This window comes from Balaenoptera physalus, assembly GCF_965194825.1.
Source record: "Balaenoptera physalus genome assembly, chromosome: 4".
NCBI lineage: Eukaryota > Metazoa > Chordata > Mammalia > Artiodactyla > Balaenopteridae > Balaenoptera > Balaenoptera physalus.
Genome location: NC_138891.1, coordinates 139,779,586 through 139,795,641, shown reverse-complemented (window position 1 = coordinate 139,795,641; position 16,056 = coordinate 139,779,586). Strand labels below are relative to the sequence as shown.

Genomic DNA, 16,056 nt, shown 5'->3' with positions numbered 1-16,056 from the left:
CCATCCCTCCCCCACCCCCTTCCCACTTGGCAACCACAAGTCTGTTCTCTGTGTAGCTCAGGGATTTTTAACCATCTTTGTGTTACAGCTCTTTATGGCAGACAGGTAAGACCTAAGATTGCTTTCTCAGAATGTGTTTAAATAGATAAAAATAAAATAAATATGACTACAAAAGACACCAATAATATTAAAATGCACTCATTAAAATATTTTAAAAACAAAATTGTGCTCTGTTTTCAAGTATTAATTAAGAAGAGCTAGCATCTTGAAAGGGTGGTGAGCAGAAATGTTATTTCAAGATTTCTGAAGCAACTACATGTTGAAATACTGTGACTTCTACTATGACTAAGTCACAGTTGGGGCTAAAATGATGGTGGTGTGTTACACATTCATAGTAAAAAAGAAAAGGTCCAAGAGGTGATTGAGAATAAACAATTCCTCTTCCCCCACCCCTGCCCACCATCCTAGGAAATGGACACTCCTGAATCTACCCCGAATCTCTCCAGGCTCCGTGCACCTGGGTCTAAACCCTGCTGTGAGTGAGGCTTCTACATACAGTAATTCTGATAACGTCACAGAAATCGGGCCAACCTACTGAATCCTTCTTGATTGATTTCCCTACAAACACTCCCTTGCCATTGATAACAAAGATGCTGTTACTTCTGGAAGAATAGTTGAGATATTTCACAGAATTGCAGTTAACTCCCTTTCCACTAGGACATCACTGGGGGCACTAGTGTTGGCAGTGACCCTTCCGTTGGTGTTCACGTCATTGGAGCAACGATACCCATGGGGAGACAGTCCAACACGCCCTCCTCTGGACATGATGGTACAGTTTCTTACATGGAAACAAAGGAGGAAAGAGCAGCTCAGGTACACACGTAATCCTCTGTCTTCACAGCCTCAAGGGCTGCATTTCTCAGAACTGTGAAGCTGGATTTTTATAGTTAATACACTGTTCGGTTGCATGCAACTTTGTATTACCATGATTTCATCATATCTCTTACCAGGAAAAAAGGAAGCATACTCATCTACAGAGTAATGCAGACAATAGTTCCCTTTATAAGTCCTCCAGCAGCCTCTACTGCTGACAGGACAAATCCTCATCCCCTTTGCAAAGCAAAAGGCTCTTCTAAGCCCTGGCTCTCGTACCCTCTTCAGCTTTGTTGCCTCCAGGATTTAGCCTGGTGTGTACTTACCTTTTCCCGACTGCTCAATGTGTTCATGGCTCCATGACCAGCAGCTGCTCCTTCCTGAGGGTGCTCGTGTGCTCTTTCCTTCTCCGTCAAATTCCACCTGTTCTTCAAAGGGCAGGTTGAATATTACCTCCTCTGTACTTAAAAAAAAAAAAAAAATTAAACACTTCTTCAGAGGCAGCGTAGTGTAAAGGTTAAGAGTACAGTGTTCTGCTTCTGTTACTAGTTGCTGTGTGACTTTCAACAACTTACTTAACCCCTCTGAGATTCAGTTTCATCCTCTGCAAACTAGTGCTAATAATCATGCCCATTCATAGGGTGGTGTGAGGTTAAAACATATAAAGCACCATAAAACTCTGCCTGTTCACACTAATAATTATATAAGAGTTAGCTGTTATCGTTATGTGTTTACAATAAACAAAACACACAAAATATGACTTACCCAAAGGAAATTTACCACAGATGACAGAAAGTTCTTAGAAGTCAATAAATTACTGTTTTCCCCCCAAACAGTAACATTTATAAGTAAACAATTCAAAAAGAAATTAAAAGGTAAAAAAACTTGAAGATATTTCAATAATTATTCATTCATTTGTACACCAAGAGTTTACTGAGCACCTACTATGCGCTACAGTGTGCAGGGGCCTGCAGATCCAGCAGGGAGAAAGACTGGCTTGGTCCTCACTTTCATGTAGTTTACAGTAGAGCAGGGAAGAGAGGTATTTAATAAATCATTAGAATAGAACATGGGGTGTACAACATGTCCTAGCCTGGGGTTCCAGGAAGACTTCCTTGGGGAGGTGGCCTTAAGGTGGAGACATAAAGAAGGACGAGCACTTGGCAGGTAAGGAGGCAGCCTGGGAGAGGGATGAGTGTTCTGGGCACAGGGCTACATGGCATTTGCAAAGGCCTGGAGCTTGCCTTCCAGGAAGTGAGGAAGGGTGTTGAGTTGGGGAGCCTGGAGGGGGTGGAACAGGAGCTTAGGGCCGAGCCACACCATGCAGGGCTCTGTGGGGCCCTTGAAGACCATCAGCACCATCTTAGCTGAACGAGCAGCATCTTGGGGTTTCAATCAAGGAAGAGGTAGGATCAGACTTGCCTTTTAAAGTCATCTTCTGTGACATGACACGGGGAATGGATTGGAAAGAGGCAAACGTAGATGCTGGAAGTCGGGTTATCAGGTGCTTTCAGTAATCCAAGCTAAAATTAGGGACGCGCGGACAAGGACTGAGGCTGAGGCTGGAGGTGGCTACACTTTGGATTGCAATCAGAGGAGAGGAGCCAGGGACTCTGAGTTTCACGTTCCAGATGGAGTCAGTAGGAGGCTCTGACAGGTGGGTGGGGCGTGGGTGGAGAGGCAGACGGGGTCTCAGAGATGACTCCTGACTTTCTGGCATGAAAAAGAGATGGATTGGAGGTGGGTATGTTACTGATTCCAAGGACACTGGAACTTCCTCTGTAGCTAAAAACCACTCATCCGTTATCAGACACCCACGTTGTTAGAATGTCTTAATGTTACATCAGTGTGGAGCTCGCTCTGGTACATAATCCCAATACTGAAACAGGATCCAGCCTTGGGGGTGAGATTCGAGGGAATGCACTAGGGCTGCCTCAGATGTGATCTGGGGTCTGTCCTGATGGGTCTGATGTTCAAAAGAGAGGGCTGGGCAGGAGAGATGCCTTTACTGTTCAAGTCTACAAATAGAAAGTGAAATATGTAAGTGAATGAGATTCTCCTAGACGTAGGGTGTGGGAGAAGCGGTCCCAGACTGAGTCGTGGGCAGCCCCAGGGCCAGGCAGAGCAGGAGACACTGGCAAATGAGAACAAGAAGGAGCCAGGGGTCCAAGAAACACAGCTTTTCACTGATCAGATAATCAGAGGTTTTAAAAGACACGTCAACATTCTGTATCCACAAGCATGCAGAGACGAATGGCTTCATACATGGCCTCAGACAGAGTAATTTGGCCAAGCTGTTTCGGAGGCAATTTGACAATGTATAACCAAAGTTTAATACTATTTATTATTCATAATCTTTGACCCAGCAAATGTACGTCTAAGAACTAATAAGAAATATGCATCAGGATTATGTGTAAGAGTGTTCTCTGCGTTAGTTATAATATTAAAACCTCCAAACCAACCTGGATCATCAATAATATAGAAATGATTTAAAATGTACAAAATATTTATAAGCTGAAATATTATGTGGTCTTTAAGTCATGGCAAAGTGCTAAAATGTTAAATTTTAAAAAGGCATTATGGGGGGCTTCCCTGGCGGTCCAGTGTTTAAGACTCCGCGCTTCCACTGCAGGGGGCACGGGTTCGATCCCTGGTCAGGGCACTAAGATCCCACATGCTGCGTGGCATGGCCAACCCCCCCAAAAAAGGCATTATGTAAGGCTGAAAAGACAGGATAAGTGCTCTGCTTTTCTCTTACTAGATAAGATTAAAATGAAATGTCCCTAAAATGTTAACAGCAGTTATCTCTTCAAAGGAAAACAAAATTAGTAAGGTTTTTTTAAACCAGACTTTCCATTTTTATGCAGTTAATCTGAAAATTCAATTTCTCTAGCACAGACCTTTCCCAAACATTCCAGATTTTACTGTAAATGAGAAGTACTTACTGTGCTCTGCTGAGAAACTTTCCACACACTGTCGTGGCCAAACCATATGAAATAACTTACTCTCAGAGTCGTTTCGATTGTACAAACCCAAGAGCCTACTGTTCAGTAAGTGTTCAGGGTTATTATTTCATGTCAATTTAAATTATTTCATTTAACTGACTGAGTTAGAAGAGTTTGCACTTCACCCAAGAGGAATGCTGATAAAGCAGGTTTCCTGCCCAATGCCTTTGCTCAGGGAGGTCCCTTTACCCCAAATTCCTTCTCTGTGCCCTATGCCTGGCAAACTCCTATTCATCCCTTAAGGCCCAACTCAAATGTCACCTCCTTCAGCTTCCAGAGGAATCTCCTCTTACTCCTCTCTTCTGCCTTTTGCAAGTTGTCCACACTGCAAGATAAGACTTATGTATTGCTGTAATGATTTGTTGTGAAGCTTCTTTTTCTCCTTAAACCAGGCTCTGTGGGGTGATCAATTTGTCTTTTAACCCCAATGCCAACACAAGGCCTGCTACATGGTAAGAAAGAAACAGGGCGGTCAGAGATGCTGTTCACATGAACTCAGAGCCATTCAGATTTAGTAACAAATGTAACTCATTTAAATGATGTTCTAGGTCAGAGGGGAAGCTAGTCCAAAGCTAGGTGCGTCAGAGAGGATACCAAGTACGTTACTGACTTGAATGACTAAACTAAAAAACAAAGATTTAGACTTCCTATTTTGATTCATAGCCCAAAGAACATCCTACAACATCTTACTTTGAAGAGAAAAATGGGTTTTACATTTCTCAAACTGATGAAATCGATAAACACTAAATATAAATGCATATGCTGGGGATATGGCTTTACCTATGGGTGGCATACATATATTCAATTTAGCCCAACAAATTACTTTCTATGTGTGTTTTGTGTTCCCTGAGGCCTTAAGAACCCTGACCATCATATATAAAGTGTTCTAAGATTCCTTTCAGCTCTCTATTTGCATCCTTAGAGCAGGGGTCTCCAAAGTATTGTACCCCAATAACCTAAGAGGGTACAATAAGAAAGTAATAGAATTATTCACATTTCGCTTCTGCTTCATCCTTTTAAATGTTTGTATTTTGTGCATATTTTTAAATGTACATCATATATTAGTAAAGGACAAAAAATTTATATATGATGCACTTATGTCCCAAAGTGTTCTTGTGTGTGTGTGTGTGTGTGTGTGTGTGTGTGTTTGTGCACGCACAGAGAGGGACTGTACATTTTTTAATCCACTGCTCTAGACCAGTGTTTATTAAACTTTAATGTGCAGACAGGTTCCCTCAGGATTGTGTTAAAATGCAGATTCTGATTTAGAAGATCTGGACTGAGGTCTGAGAATCTGCATTTCTAGCAAACTCCCAGGTGATGTGATGCTGAGGCTGGAGGTGGCTACACTTTGGATTGCAATCAGCCTTTTGCAGCCCTGGTTCCTCATCTGAACCACAAAGCATGGAACACAGAAGGTGGTTCCAATAACTGTTTATTGGTGACTCCCACAGATAGCCGTAGCTAGCACTGCTCGAGAGCAGAGGAGAGAAGGTAACTCATTCCAAGCAAAGGAAGCTGTGGGGACATGAAGCCTGACTTCTCTCACAGAGAAAGGGGCCTCCAAAGAGCATGCTGGCACATGGCTTTACCTGTGCAAGAAAGTTCAAGGGCACTAGACGACTTCATTAAAAAAAAAAAAAAAAAAGCAAAAAAACCCCCACTGTTTATAAATCACCGTACAGTCTTACAAAACAGTCCTGGAGTCAGCAATTCTGTTCCAGTGTTTGGCCTCTATCTGGGAACTTCCTTTACAAGAAGCATAGCTGGAAACCAAGGTCTTGACCACTTCTAATGGTCAAAGATCCTGGGGTGCTAACGTTAAGTGGCAGAGCGCTAAGTCAGGAGTTTCTGACTAATAATGGTAAAATCCATACACCCTCACCCTAATGGGACCCTGATGTTGGGAGTCAGTGGGTTACAAATGCTCTCTGTCCAAAAGAAGAGAAGAAAAAAAACACATACATATAGCCCCCAATGAATATTTGTGAGTGAATATACACACTCACACACACACACACACACACACATTTTTGACAAATAAAATGATTCTCTTAATTTGCAAAGTCTACCCAACAATTCATGTTTGTGTGTCCCATAGAACTTTTGAAAGACAACTTTGGTCTAATTTGAACCATATGTTTTAGCTTAATTTCTGAGCTGGTTTACTATGCAATAGTGGTTACAAATGCATTTTTGAATATCTAACAGCTTTTCCACTGTGTAACTGGTGTCAACTAAAAGTGACATATAGTTGAATTAGAAAGACGCTTCTTCTGACTCTAGGTCCACTCTCCACACAAACGTAACGCAGCCCAACAGGACTCAGCCTCTAACCTCCTCAACACCTAAGGGCACATGTTCAAGATTAACAAAGAAAATGGAGACAAGAGGACGGAAGAGGAAATTCCAAGAGGCCTTTGAGTTGTCCGCTTGAGATGAGCTGGCCCCTGAATTTAGACTTCTTGGCCAATTCTTAATGTTTTATCCTGGATCTATCTTCAGCGCTATTTTCAGGTGAGAGATCCAGTTTTTGGGGGGTGAAATTGGGAACGGGACCATGGTTGAAAGACCTGGGCATGACCCTCTTGTTTGTTCTGTGCGCCATCTTTTGTTTCCTCTTGATCATTGGTGATAAAGGTCATGAAATGAAAAAGGCCAAAACACCCCTCTTTGGGTTGTGGGGAGAGACAAGGTGTATATCTTGTATCACAAAGCCAGACTTCGGGGAACAGAATGGATGGCTATGGAGAAGAGCTTTAAGAAGGAAGGAAATGATGCTTTGCCTCCAAGCCTTTGGTGGCTGTGTGATGACTCTTCAACCCAGGGGGACAGTCCTCGGGCACCACTCTGCTCCATCAGCGCAGCCGGTGGGCAGGTGGGCACGTTCTTCACCTACTTGACACTTCCGTAGCATTTCAGACTGTTGCTACAGTCTTCTCCCAACTTCTCCCCACTTTTCTGGCCCTTTTTCAGTTTTATTTTAGACTCCTCCTCTCCCATCAGCTCCTTAAAATGGTATTTTTCCCGTGGCCCCATACTCCGAATCATTTTCTTCTCACTAAACACACTCCCGTATCCACTCCCATGGCTTGAGATGCCACCTTTATTGTTCAGGAAGCCCAGACCTTGCAACTCCATCCCAGGTCTCCCTCTCCCCTACAAGAACGTCACTGCAAGTCAAGGAATGATTCTGTTGTCCCATTTGATTGACCGCAGCTTAGCTTCATTATCTACTGTCTAGGTCAGCTCCCCTCCTCCTGTAGACCCTCAGGCACTGAAAGATACTGAATTCCCCCTAGTTTATCTCGATATCCCTTGAAGCTGTTGCCTCTCCCTTCCCATTTCTACTTCCTTGGTTCAGATGCACATCCTTCCTTCAGTGACTCCAGCAAGTTGTCCTCCCTCTAAAGCATCCCCCATAGGGCAGCCTCTGTGATCTCCCTGAATACTCCCCAGCTGCCCAGCCCAGTGACGCCCCCATTATCTGCAAACCAAAGCCTCAGCTCCTGACCTTGTGAACATGGTATGTGAGACCTTCAGGAACTGGCCCCGCCTACATTTTAGCCTTGACACCAGCCATTCTGCAGCCTGCTCCGTGATGAATGACTTTCAGTGGCCCAGATGGGTTGGTCCTCTATTGATTGATTCAAGGCATTGAAATATACCAAGCCATCTGCTGGAAGCCCTCTTCCTTTCTTTCCCTGCTTTCTCATATCTATTTTTTTGAGACATGGCCCATTCTAGGTAGGTGCTTTCTCTGCTTGTTCTCACGGGTTCGGTGCTGTCCCTGTGGTTCTATCTCCCAGAATATTTATCTCAGTCTAGTGGAATTGTTTACTTGTATATATCTAATTGCAATAATAATTATCAAACTAACAGCTACCAGTAGTGGAGAACATAGGTGATCAGCATCGTGTTGGTAGTTCATATACCTGAACTCCAAACTTCAGAGGAACACTGGTCAAAACAAGTAAATGGAGGTTCAGATAAGTTAGAGAGTGTGCCTAAGGTCACACACCAAGTCAGCAGCGGTGACAACATTTAGATCCTAGTATGTCTGACTCAAAAGCCAGCTCTCTATCCATCATACCCCACTGCCTCTCATTGGAATGTGGGCTACCATATATTATCTGGTTTATGCTGGTGCCTAGGTTCTAGCAGGGGCTTCATGTTTGTGAATGTATGAATAAGTGAATGCATGAATGGAAGCAAAGGGAGCTTGGACTCTTCCAGTTTTGGAAAAGCAGTCTGGGGTCTCCAAAGAAAATCTCCTACATACTGGTTGTATTGATGAGCTAAGTTGAGGGAAAATCACTTTGACTCAGTCTCCTGTAGCACACGCAGCTGCTCACCAATGGAAGACATGGATGGTATCGTGCCTACAAAGTCAGTGTTCCCTGGGGGTACATTGTGCTGCACTGCCTACAACCCTCACTCCAAACTGCTCCTGGTCCTATATCATTTATTTCTGTGAGTGTCTCCACTGTCACTCAACCCAGATGCTGGAGTCTGCTTCCCCTCCCCCTTCCTTCATGACCACAGCCACATGTCATCCAGATTTATCTCCCGAATAACTTTTGTTTCCACCCCTGCTCCCCTGCCCTTTTATGGCTTCACCCTGCTCACTGCATCCCTGGCCCCTCCTTACCCCTCTCCACTCTGACCCCTTTTCAGAGCCAATCTCTCTAACCGCAAATACAACCTTTCAAAAATTAGAACTTGTCCGTGTCGGTTCCCTGTGCCAACCCTCAAATCATTCTTCAGTTCTCACATGATAAAGTCTATACACTGTTTACCCAACGTCCAACACTTCTGGCTACCATGTTGGTCACATCTCTGGATGTTCTCTCCACCATCCACGCTTCAACAATGCCAAGCAGCTTCCACTTCTCCACACATTGCACGCTGCCCCACACTTTTCTACGTGCTTTTGCCCCCAATGTCTCCCCTGCCTGAAAACCCCATCCTAGAACCAGATCCCTCAATTGTCCCCGTGGTTCTTCCCCTGGCTCACTCCTCCCCTGCATCTTCATTTAAGATCCTGCCTCTCCTTTACCATTATAAACGGTAATATCAATACACTCACCACAGTATGATTTTCTCTTCATGTTTCTTCTTCCCTTACAGATGGCTAGTTCTCTGAGGGCAGGAATTAGGCCATGTTCATCTTTGTACCCACAGTAACACAGCCCCTGGCATATAGTAGATGCTCAAACAAAAAAATAATAACTCATACTCATGACTCTATAAATGAGTCATCGAATAAATGAATAAATGGATTAATATTCAATCCATAAATTAAAGAATGAATTAATGTCAAAGACATGGCCAAAAACATGTGAGCAGTTTCAACGCATTTATCATGACATGTGAAGTTTTCTAAACGGCTTTTTTGGAAATGATTTATATTTGCACATTGTTGTATTTCTGTGGGAAATGAATTTCCATGGTGTTGAAATCCTCTGGATTAGGAAACACTTCCTTTTATCTCTCCTGACTCAGACTCTCCCGGAAGCTGGGCTAACCCTTTCAGCTCACTCGGCTGATGACTCTTACGCTATGGTTCACCAGTGTCCTCAAAGTACGTGGATGTTCAGAGATGGCTTTCTCCCCGAGAATGGTTTACTTCTTAGGGTATGATTAATTGCTTCAAGGATTAGAGGTTTCCACTGGAGAAGCACAATTACTTTCACATGTGCATTTGTTCTTCACTTGTTAGCCCCACCCCAATCAGCCTGGAAATTATTGCAGGGCCCTATTCATCTTCATTTATTTGGTGGCCATTTTAGCAGCTTTCTCAGCAATATCTTTAAGAGGCCCAAAGACAACTTGAAGACCATGGCAAGTTCAAGAGGGAAGGAGGAAGTCTCATGGATCTGTAGGGTGGGCAGGTGTTTCTTCTAATCCCCCCACCCCCAGTTCTTCCCATCAGCCATCAAACCATCCCATCTGATCTCTAGGATTTGCTTATTAAAATAAAAGGTGCTAAGTATTATTTTGGACAGACCATTACCACCTTCTAGTCATGAGAGAATGGACCTAGTTTCTAATAAGATCTTCTTATGACCATTTAAAATAAACTATGGAATGGATGGTTGAGGGAAATTGTAGAACTCACACACAGCTCAGGACCGAAAATGATGACATGAGTCTTTGAACTCCAGTGGGACACCGTCCACTGTGGGCAGGCACTGAACTATGGCATTACTCCCTTGAAGCTGACACTATTTCCCAATGACTCCTAATCACCAACATATTACTCATTCACTCATTCACTCACTCACTCATTCATTGATTCAGCAAACATTTAACACTATTGTAAGAGAAATGTGGTCTTTGCAATACATAAAGGTGAATGATGCATGGTCCTTGCCCTCAAACATACACCGATGACATATACATACATTGTTATTGCACCAGGAAGAATAGAGCCTTTTATGCCTAAACACTATCTCATGGACACTTCCATATTGCTATCATAAAACTTATGATATTTGTTGGTTCATGTGTTTCTCTTATTCCGCAAGATGGGCAGCTATGTAAAGACAGAGACCTTATCTTATTCTAACACTCTGTATTGTCCTTATCTAACACAGAGCCTTCCCTGCTGATATGAATGAATGTAATACATGAAAATGTACTAACAATTTCCAGGAAAAGGATTGATTCTTTCCAGTGGGAAGAATCACAGAAGTCTTCTTGCATTTTCTGTAGGAAGAAGAATAGAGCAAAGAGAACTGCTGTCAGGGGGAATTGCTCAGGCAAAAGTATGGGATGGTGGTAAAGTACTTTGCTAAGTACACTCATTTGATTGGATCAAAGGGCATATCACTGATTCTCAACTATGGCTGCATGTAAGAAGCACCTGGGGAAATTTTAAAATGCCCTAATAACTTGGCTCCTCTATAAGTCAGTTGAATCAGAATCTCTCAAAGAGGTGGCTGAGGGGGAGACATATGAGTATGAGACTGAGTTTGGGTACTTTTTCCAAGCTCCCCATTTGCTTCTAATGTGTATCCATGGTTGACCATCACTGTAGTACCTGTAGAAAGGTAGTACGAGGCCAGATTGGAAGCTATACTGGCAAGAGATTTGAAAAGGCCATGGAGAGATAGCTTCAAGATGGCGGAGGAGTAAGACGTGGAGATCACCTTCCTCCCCACAAATACATCAAAAATACATCTACATGAGGAACACCTCCTACAGAACACCTACTGAACGCTGGCAGAAGACCTCAGACTTCAGAAAAGGAAAGAAACTCCCTACATACCTGGGTAGGGCAAAAGAAAAAAGAAAAAACAGAGACAAAAGAATAGGAAAGGGACCTGCACCTCGGGGAGGGAGCTGTGAAGGCGGAAAGGTTTCCACACACTAGAAGCCCCTTCACTGCTGGAGACAGGGGATGGTGGTGAGGAAGCTTCGGAGCCACGGAGGAGAGCGCAGCCACAGGGGTGCGGAGGGCAAAGCGGAGAGATTCCTGCACAGAGGCTCGGTGCCGAGCAGCACTCACCAGCCCGAGAGGCTTGTCTGCTCACCCACCGGGGCGGGCGGGGGCTGGAAGCTGAGGCTCGGGCTTCGGTCGGATCGCAGGGAGAGGACTGGGGTTGGTGGCGTGAACACAGCCTGAAGGGGGCTAGTGCGCCACGGCTAGCCAGGAGGGAGTCCGGGAAAAGGTCTGCAGCTGCCGAACAGGCAAGAGACTTGTTCTTGCCTCTTTGTTTCCTGGTGCGCGAGGAGAGGGGATTCAGAGCGCCGCCTAAACGAGCTCCAGAGATGGGCGCGAGCCGCGGCTATCAGCACGGACCCCAGAGGCGGGCATGAGATGCTAAGGCTGCTGCTGCCACCACCAAGAAGCCTGTGTGTGAGCACAGGTCACTCTCCACACCACCCCTCCCGGGAGCCGGTGCAGCCCGCCACTGCCAGGGTCCCGTGATCCGGGGACAACTTCCCGGGGAGAATGCACGGCGTGCCTCGGGCTGGTGCAACGTCATGCCGGCCTCTGCCACTGCAGGCTCGCCCCGCATCCGTACCCCGCCCTCCCCCGCCTGAGTGAGCCAGAGCCCCCGAATCAGCTGCTCCTTTAACCCCGTCCTGTGTGAGCGAAGAACAGATGCCCTCAGGCGACCTACACGCAGAGGTGGGGCCAGATCCAAAGCTGAACCCCAGGAGCCGTGCAAACAAAGAAGAGAAAGGGAAATCTCTCCCAGCAGCCTCAGGAGCAGCGGATTAAATCTCCACAGTCAACTTGATGTACCTGCATCTCTGGAATACCTGAATAGACAACGAATCATCCCAAAATTGAGGCAGTGGACTTTGGGAGCAACTGTAGACTTGGGGTTTGCTTTCTGCATCTAATTTATTTCTGGTTTTATGTTTATCTTAGTTTAATATTGACAGCTTATTATCATTGGTAGATTTGTTTACTGATTTGGTTGCTCTCTTCCTTATATATATATATATATTTTTTTTTCCTTTTTCTCCTTCTGTGACTATGTATGTGCATGCTTCTTTGTGTGATTTTGTCTGTATAGGTTTGCTTTTACCATTTGTCCTAGGGTTCTGTCTGTCCATTTTTTTTTTTTAAATATAGTTTTTACTGCTTGTTATCATTGGTGGATTTGTTTTTTGGTTTCGTTGCTCTCTTCTTTCTTTCTTTTTTTAATTACTTTTTTATTTTTAAAAATTTTAATAGCATATTTTTTATTTTAATAACTTTATTTTATATTATTTTATTTTTCTTTCTTTCTTTCTTTTTTTCCCTCCTTTTCTCCTGAGCCATGTGGCTGACAGGGTCTTGGTGCTCCGGCTGGGGGGCAGCCCTGAGCCTCTGAGGTGGGAGAGCTAAGTTCAGGACATTGGTCCACCAGAGACCTCCCAGGTCCATGTAATATCAAATGGCAAACTCTCTCAGAGATCTCCATCACAACGTGAAGACCAAGCTCCACTCAACGACCAGCAAGGTACAGTGCTGGACACCCTACGCCAAACAACTAGCAAGACAGGAACACAACCCCACCCATTAGCAGAGAGGCTGCCTAAAATCATAATAAACTCACGGACACCCCAAAACACACCATCAGATGCAGTCCTGCCCACCAGAAAGACAAGATCCAGCCTCATCCACCAGAACACAGGCACCAGTCCCCTCCATCAGGAACCCTACAGAAACCACTGAACCAACATTACCACTGGGGGCAGACACCAAAAACAATGGGAACTACGAAACTGCAGCCTGTGAAAAGGAGACCCCAAGCACAGTAAGGTAAGCAAAGTGAGAAGACAGAGAAATACACAGCAGATGAAGGAGCAAGGTAAAAACCCACCAGACCAAACAAATGAGGAGGAAATAGGCAGTCTACTTGAAAAAGAATTCAGAGTAGTGATAGTAAAGATGATCCAAAATCTTGCAAACAGAGTGGAAAAAATACAAGAGACGTTTAACAAGCACCTAGAAGAACTAAAGAGCAAACAAACAATGATGAACAACATAATACATGAAACTAAAAATTCTCTAGAAGGAATCAATAACAGAATAACTGAGGCAGAAGAACTGGTAAATGACCTGGAGGATAAAATAGTGGAAAAAACTACCACAGAGCAGAATAAAGAAAAAAGAATGAAAAGAATTGAGGACAGTCTCAGAGACCTCTGGGACAACATTATATGCACCAACATTCGAATTATGGGGGTCCCAGAAGAAGAAGGGGAAAAAAAAGGGACTGAGAAAGTATTTGAAGAGATTACAGTTGAAAACTTCCCTAATATGGGAAAGGAAAGAGTCAATCAAGTCCAGGAAGCACAGAGAGTCCCATACAGGATAAATCTAAGGAGAAACATGCCAAGACACATATTAATCAAACTATCAAAAATTAAATACAAAGAAACAATATTAAAAGCAGCAAAGGAAAAGCAACAAATAACATACAAGGGAATCCCCATAAGGTTGACAGCTGATCTTTCAACAGAAACTCTGCAAGCCAGAAGGGAGTGGCAGGACATATTTAAAGTGATGAAAGGGAAAAAACTACAACCAAGATTACTCTACCCAGAAAGGATCTCATTCAGATTTGATGGAGAAATTAAAACCTTTACACTCAAGCAAAAGCTAAGAGAATTCAGCACCACTAAACCAGCTTTACAACAAATGCTAAAGGAACTTCTCTAGGCAGGAAACACAAGAGCAGGAAAACACCTACAATAACAAACCCAAAACAATTAAGAAAATGGTAATAGGAACACATATATCGATAACTACTTTAAATGTAAATGGATTAAATGCTCCAACCAAAAGACATAGACTGGGTGAATGGATACAAAAACAAGACGCATATATATGCTGTCTACAAGAGAACCACTTCAGACCTAGGGACACATACAGACTGAAAGTGAGGGGACAGAAAAATATATTCCATGCAAATGGAAATCAAAAGAAAGCTGGAGTAGCAATTCTCATATCAGACAAAATAGACTTTAAAATAAAGACTATTACAAGAGACAGAGAAGGACACTACATAGTGATCAAGGGATCAATCCAAGAAGAATATATAACAATTGAAAATATTTATGCACCCAACATAGGAGCATCTCAATACATAAGGCAAATGCTAACAGCCATAAAAGGGGAAATCAACAGTAACACAATCATAGTAAGGGACTTTAATACCCCACTGTCACCAATGGACAGATCATCCAGAATGAAAATAAATAAGGAAAGACAAGCTTTAAATCATACATTGAACAAGATGGACTTAACTGATATTTATCGGACATTCCATCCAAAAACAACAGAATACAATTTCTTCTCAAGTGCTCATGGAACGTTCTCCAGGATAGATCATATCTTGGGTCACAAATCAAGCCTTGGTAATTTTAAGAAAATTGAAATCATACCAAATATCTTTCCAACCACAAAGCTATGAGACTAGATATCAATTACAGGAGAAAAAAAATCTGTGAAAAATACAAACACCTGGAGGTTAAACAATATACTACTAAATAACCAAGAGATCACTGAAGAAATCAGAGAGGAAATCAAAAAATACCTAGAAACAAATGACAATGAAAACATGACGACCCAAAACCTATGGGATGCAGCAAAAGCAATTCTAAGAGGGAAGTTTATAGCAATACAATCTTATCTCAAGAAACAAGAAACATCTCAAATAAACAATGTAACCTTACACCTAAAGCCATTAGAGAAAGAAGAACAAAGAAACCCCCAAAGCAGTAGCAAAGATCAATAAAACTAAAAGCTGGTTCTTTGAGAAGATAACCAAAATTGATAAATCACTAGCCAGACTTATCAAGAAAAAAAAGGGAGAAGACTCAAATCAATAGAATTAGAAATGAAAAGGAAGTAACAGCTGACACTGCAGAAATACAAAGGATCATGAGACATTACTACAAGCAACTATATGCCAATAAAATGGACAACTTGGAAGAACTGGACAATTTCTTAGAAAAGCACACCTCCTAAGACTAAATGAGGAAGAAACACAAAATATAAACAGACCAATCACATGCACTGAAATTGAAACTGTGGTTAAAAATCTTCCAAAAAACAAAAGCCCAGGACCAGATGGCTCCACATGCGAATTCTATCAAACATTTAGAGAAGAGCTAACAGTTATCCTTCTCAAACTCTTCCAAAATATAGCAGAGGGAGTAATACTCCCAAACTCATTCTATGAGACCACCATCACCCTGATACCAAAACCAGACAAAGATGTCACAAAAAAAGAAAACTACAGACCAATATCACTGATGAATATAGATGCAAAAATTCTCAACAAAATACTAGCAAACAGAATCCAACAGCACATTAAAAGGATCATACACCATGATCAAGTGGGGTTTATCCCAGGAATGAAAGGATTCTTCAATATATGCAAATCAATCAATGTTACACACCATAGTAACAAACGGAAGGGTAAAAACCATATGATAATCTCAATAGATGCAGAAAAATCTTTTGACAAAATTCAACACCTATGTATGATGAAAACTCTCCAGAAAGTAGGCATAGAGGGAACTTACCTCCACATAATAAAGGCTATATATGACAAACCCACAGCCAACATTGTTTTCAATGGTGAAAAACTGAAACCATTTCCTCTAAGATCAGGAACAAGACAAGGTTGCCCACTCTCACCACTATTACTCAACATTGTTTTGG

General features: G+C 42.8%; 1 protein-coding gene across 1 annotated transcript in view; it reads right to left on the bottom strand.

The window, feature by feature from the left end:
- The window catches only part of KCNJ15 (potassium inwardly rectifying channel subfamily J member 15), a 68,604-nt gene that overhangs the window by 17,077 nt on the left and 35,471 nt on the right, over window positions 1-16,056 (bottom strand). The window contains exon 2 of the mRNA XM_082458866.1: window positions 1,200-1,336. The gene's annotated coding sequence lies outside the window, so the exon portion shown is untranslated. The remainder of the gene's footprint in view (window positions 1-1,199; window positions 1,337-16,056) is intronic.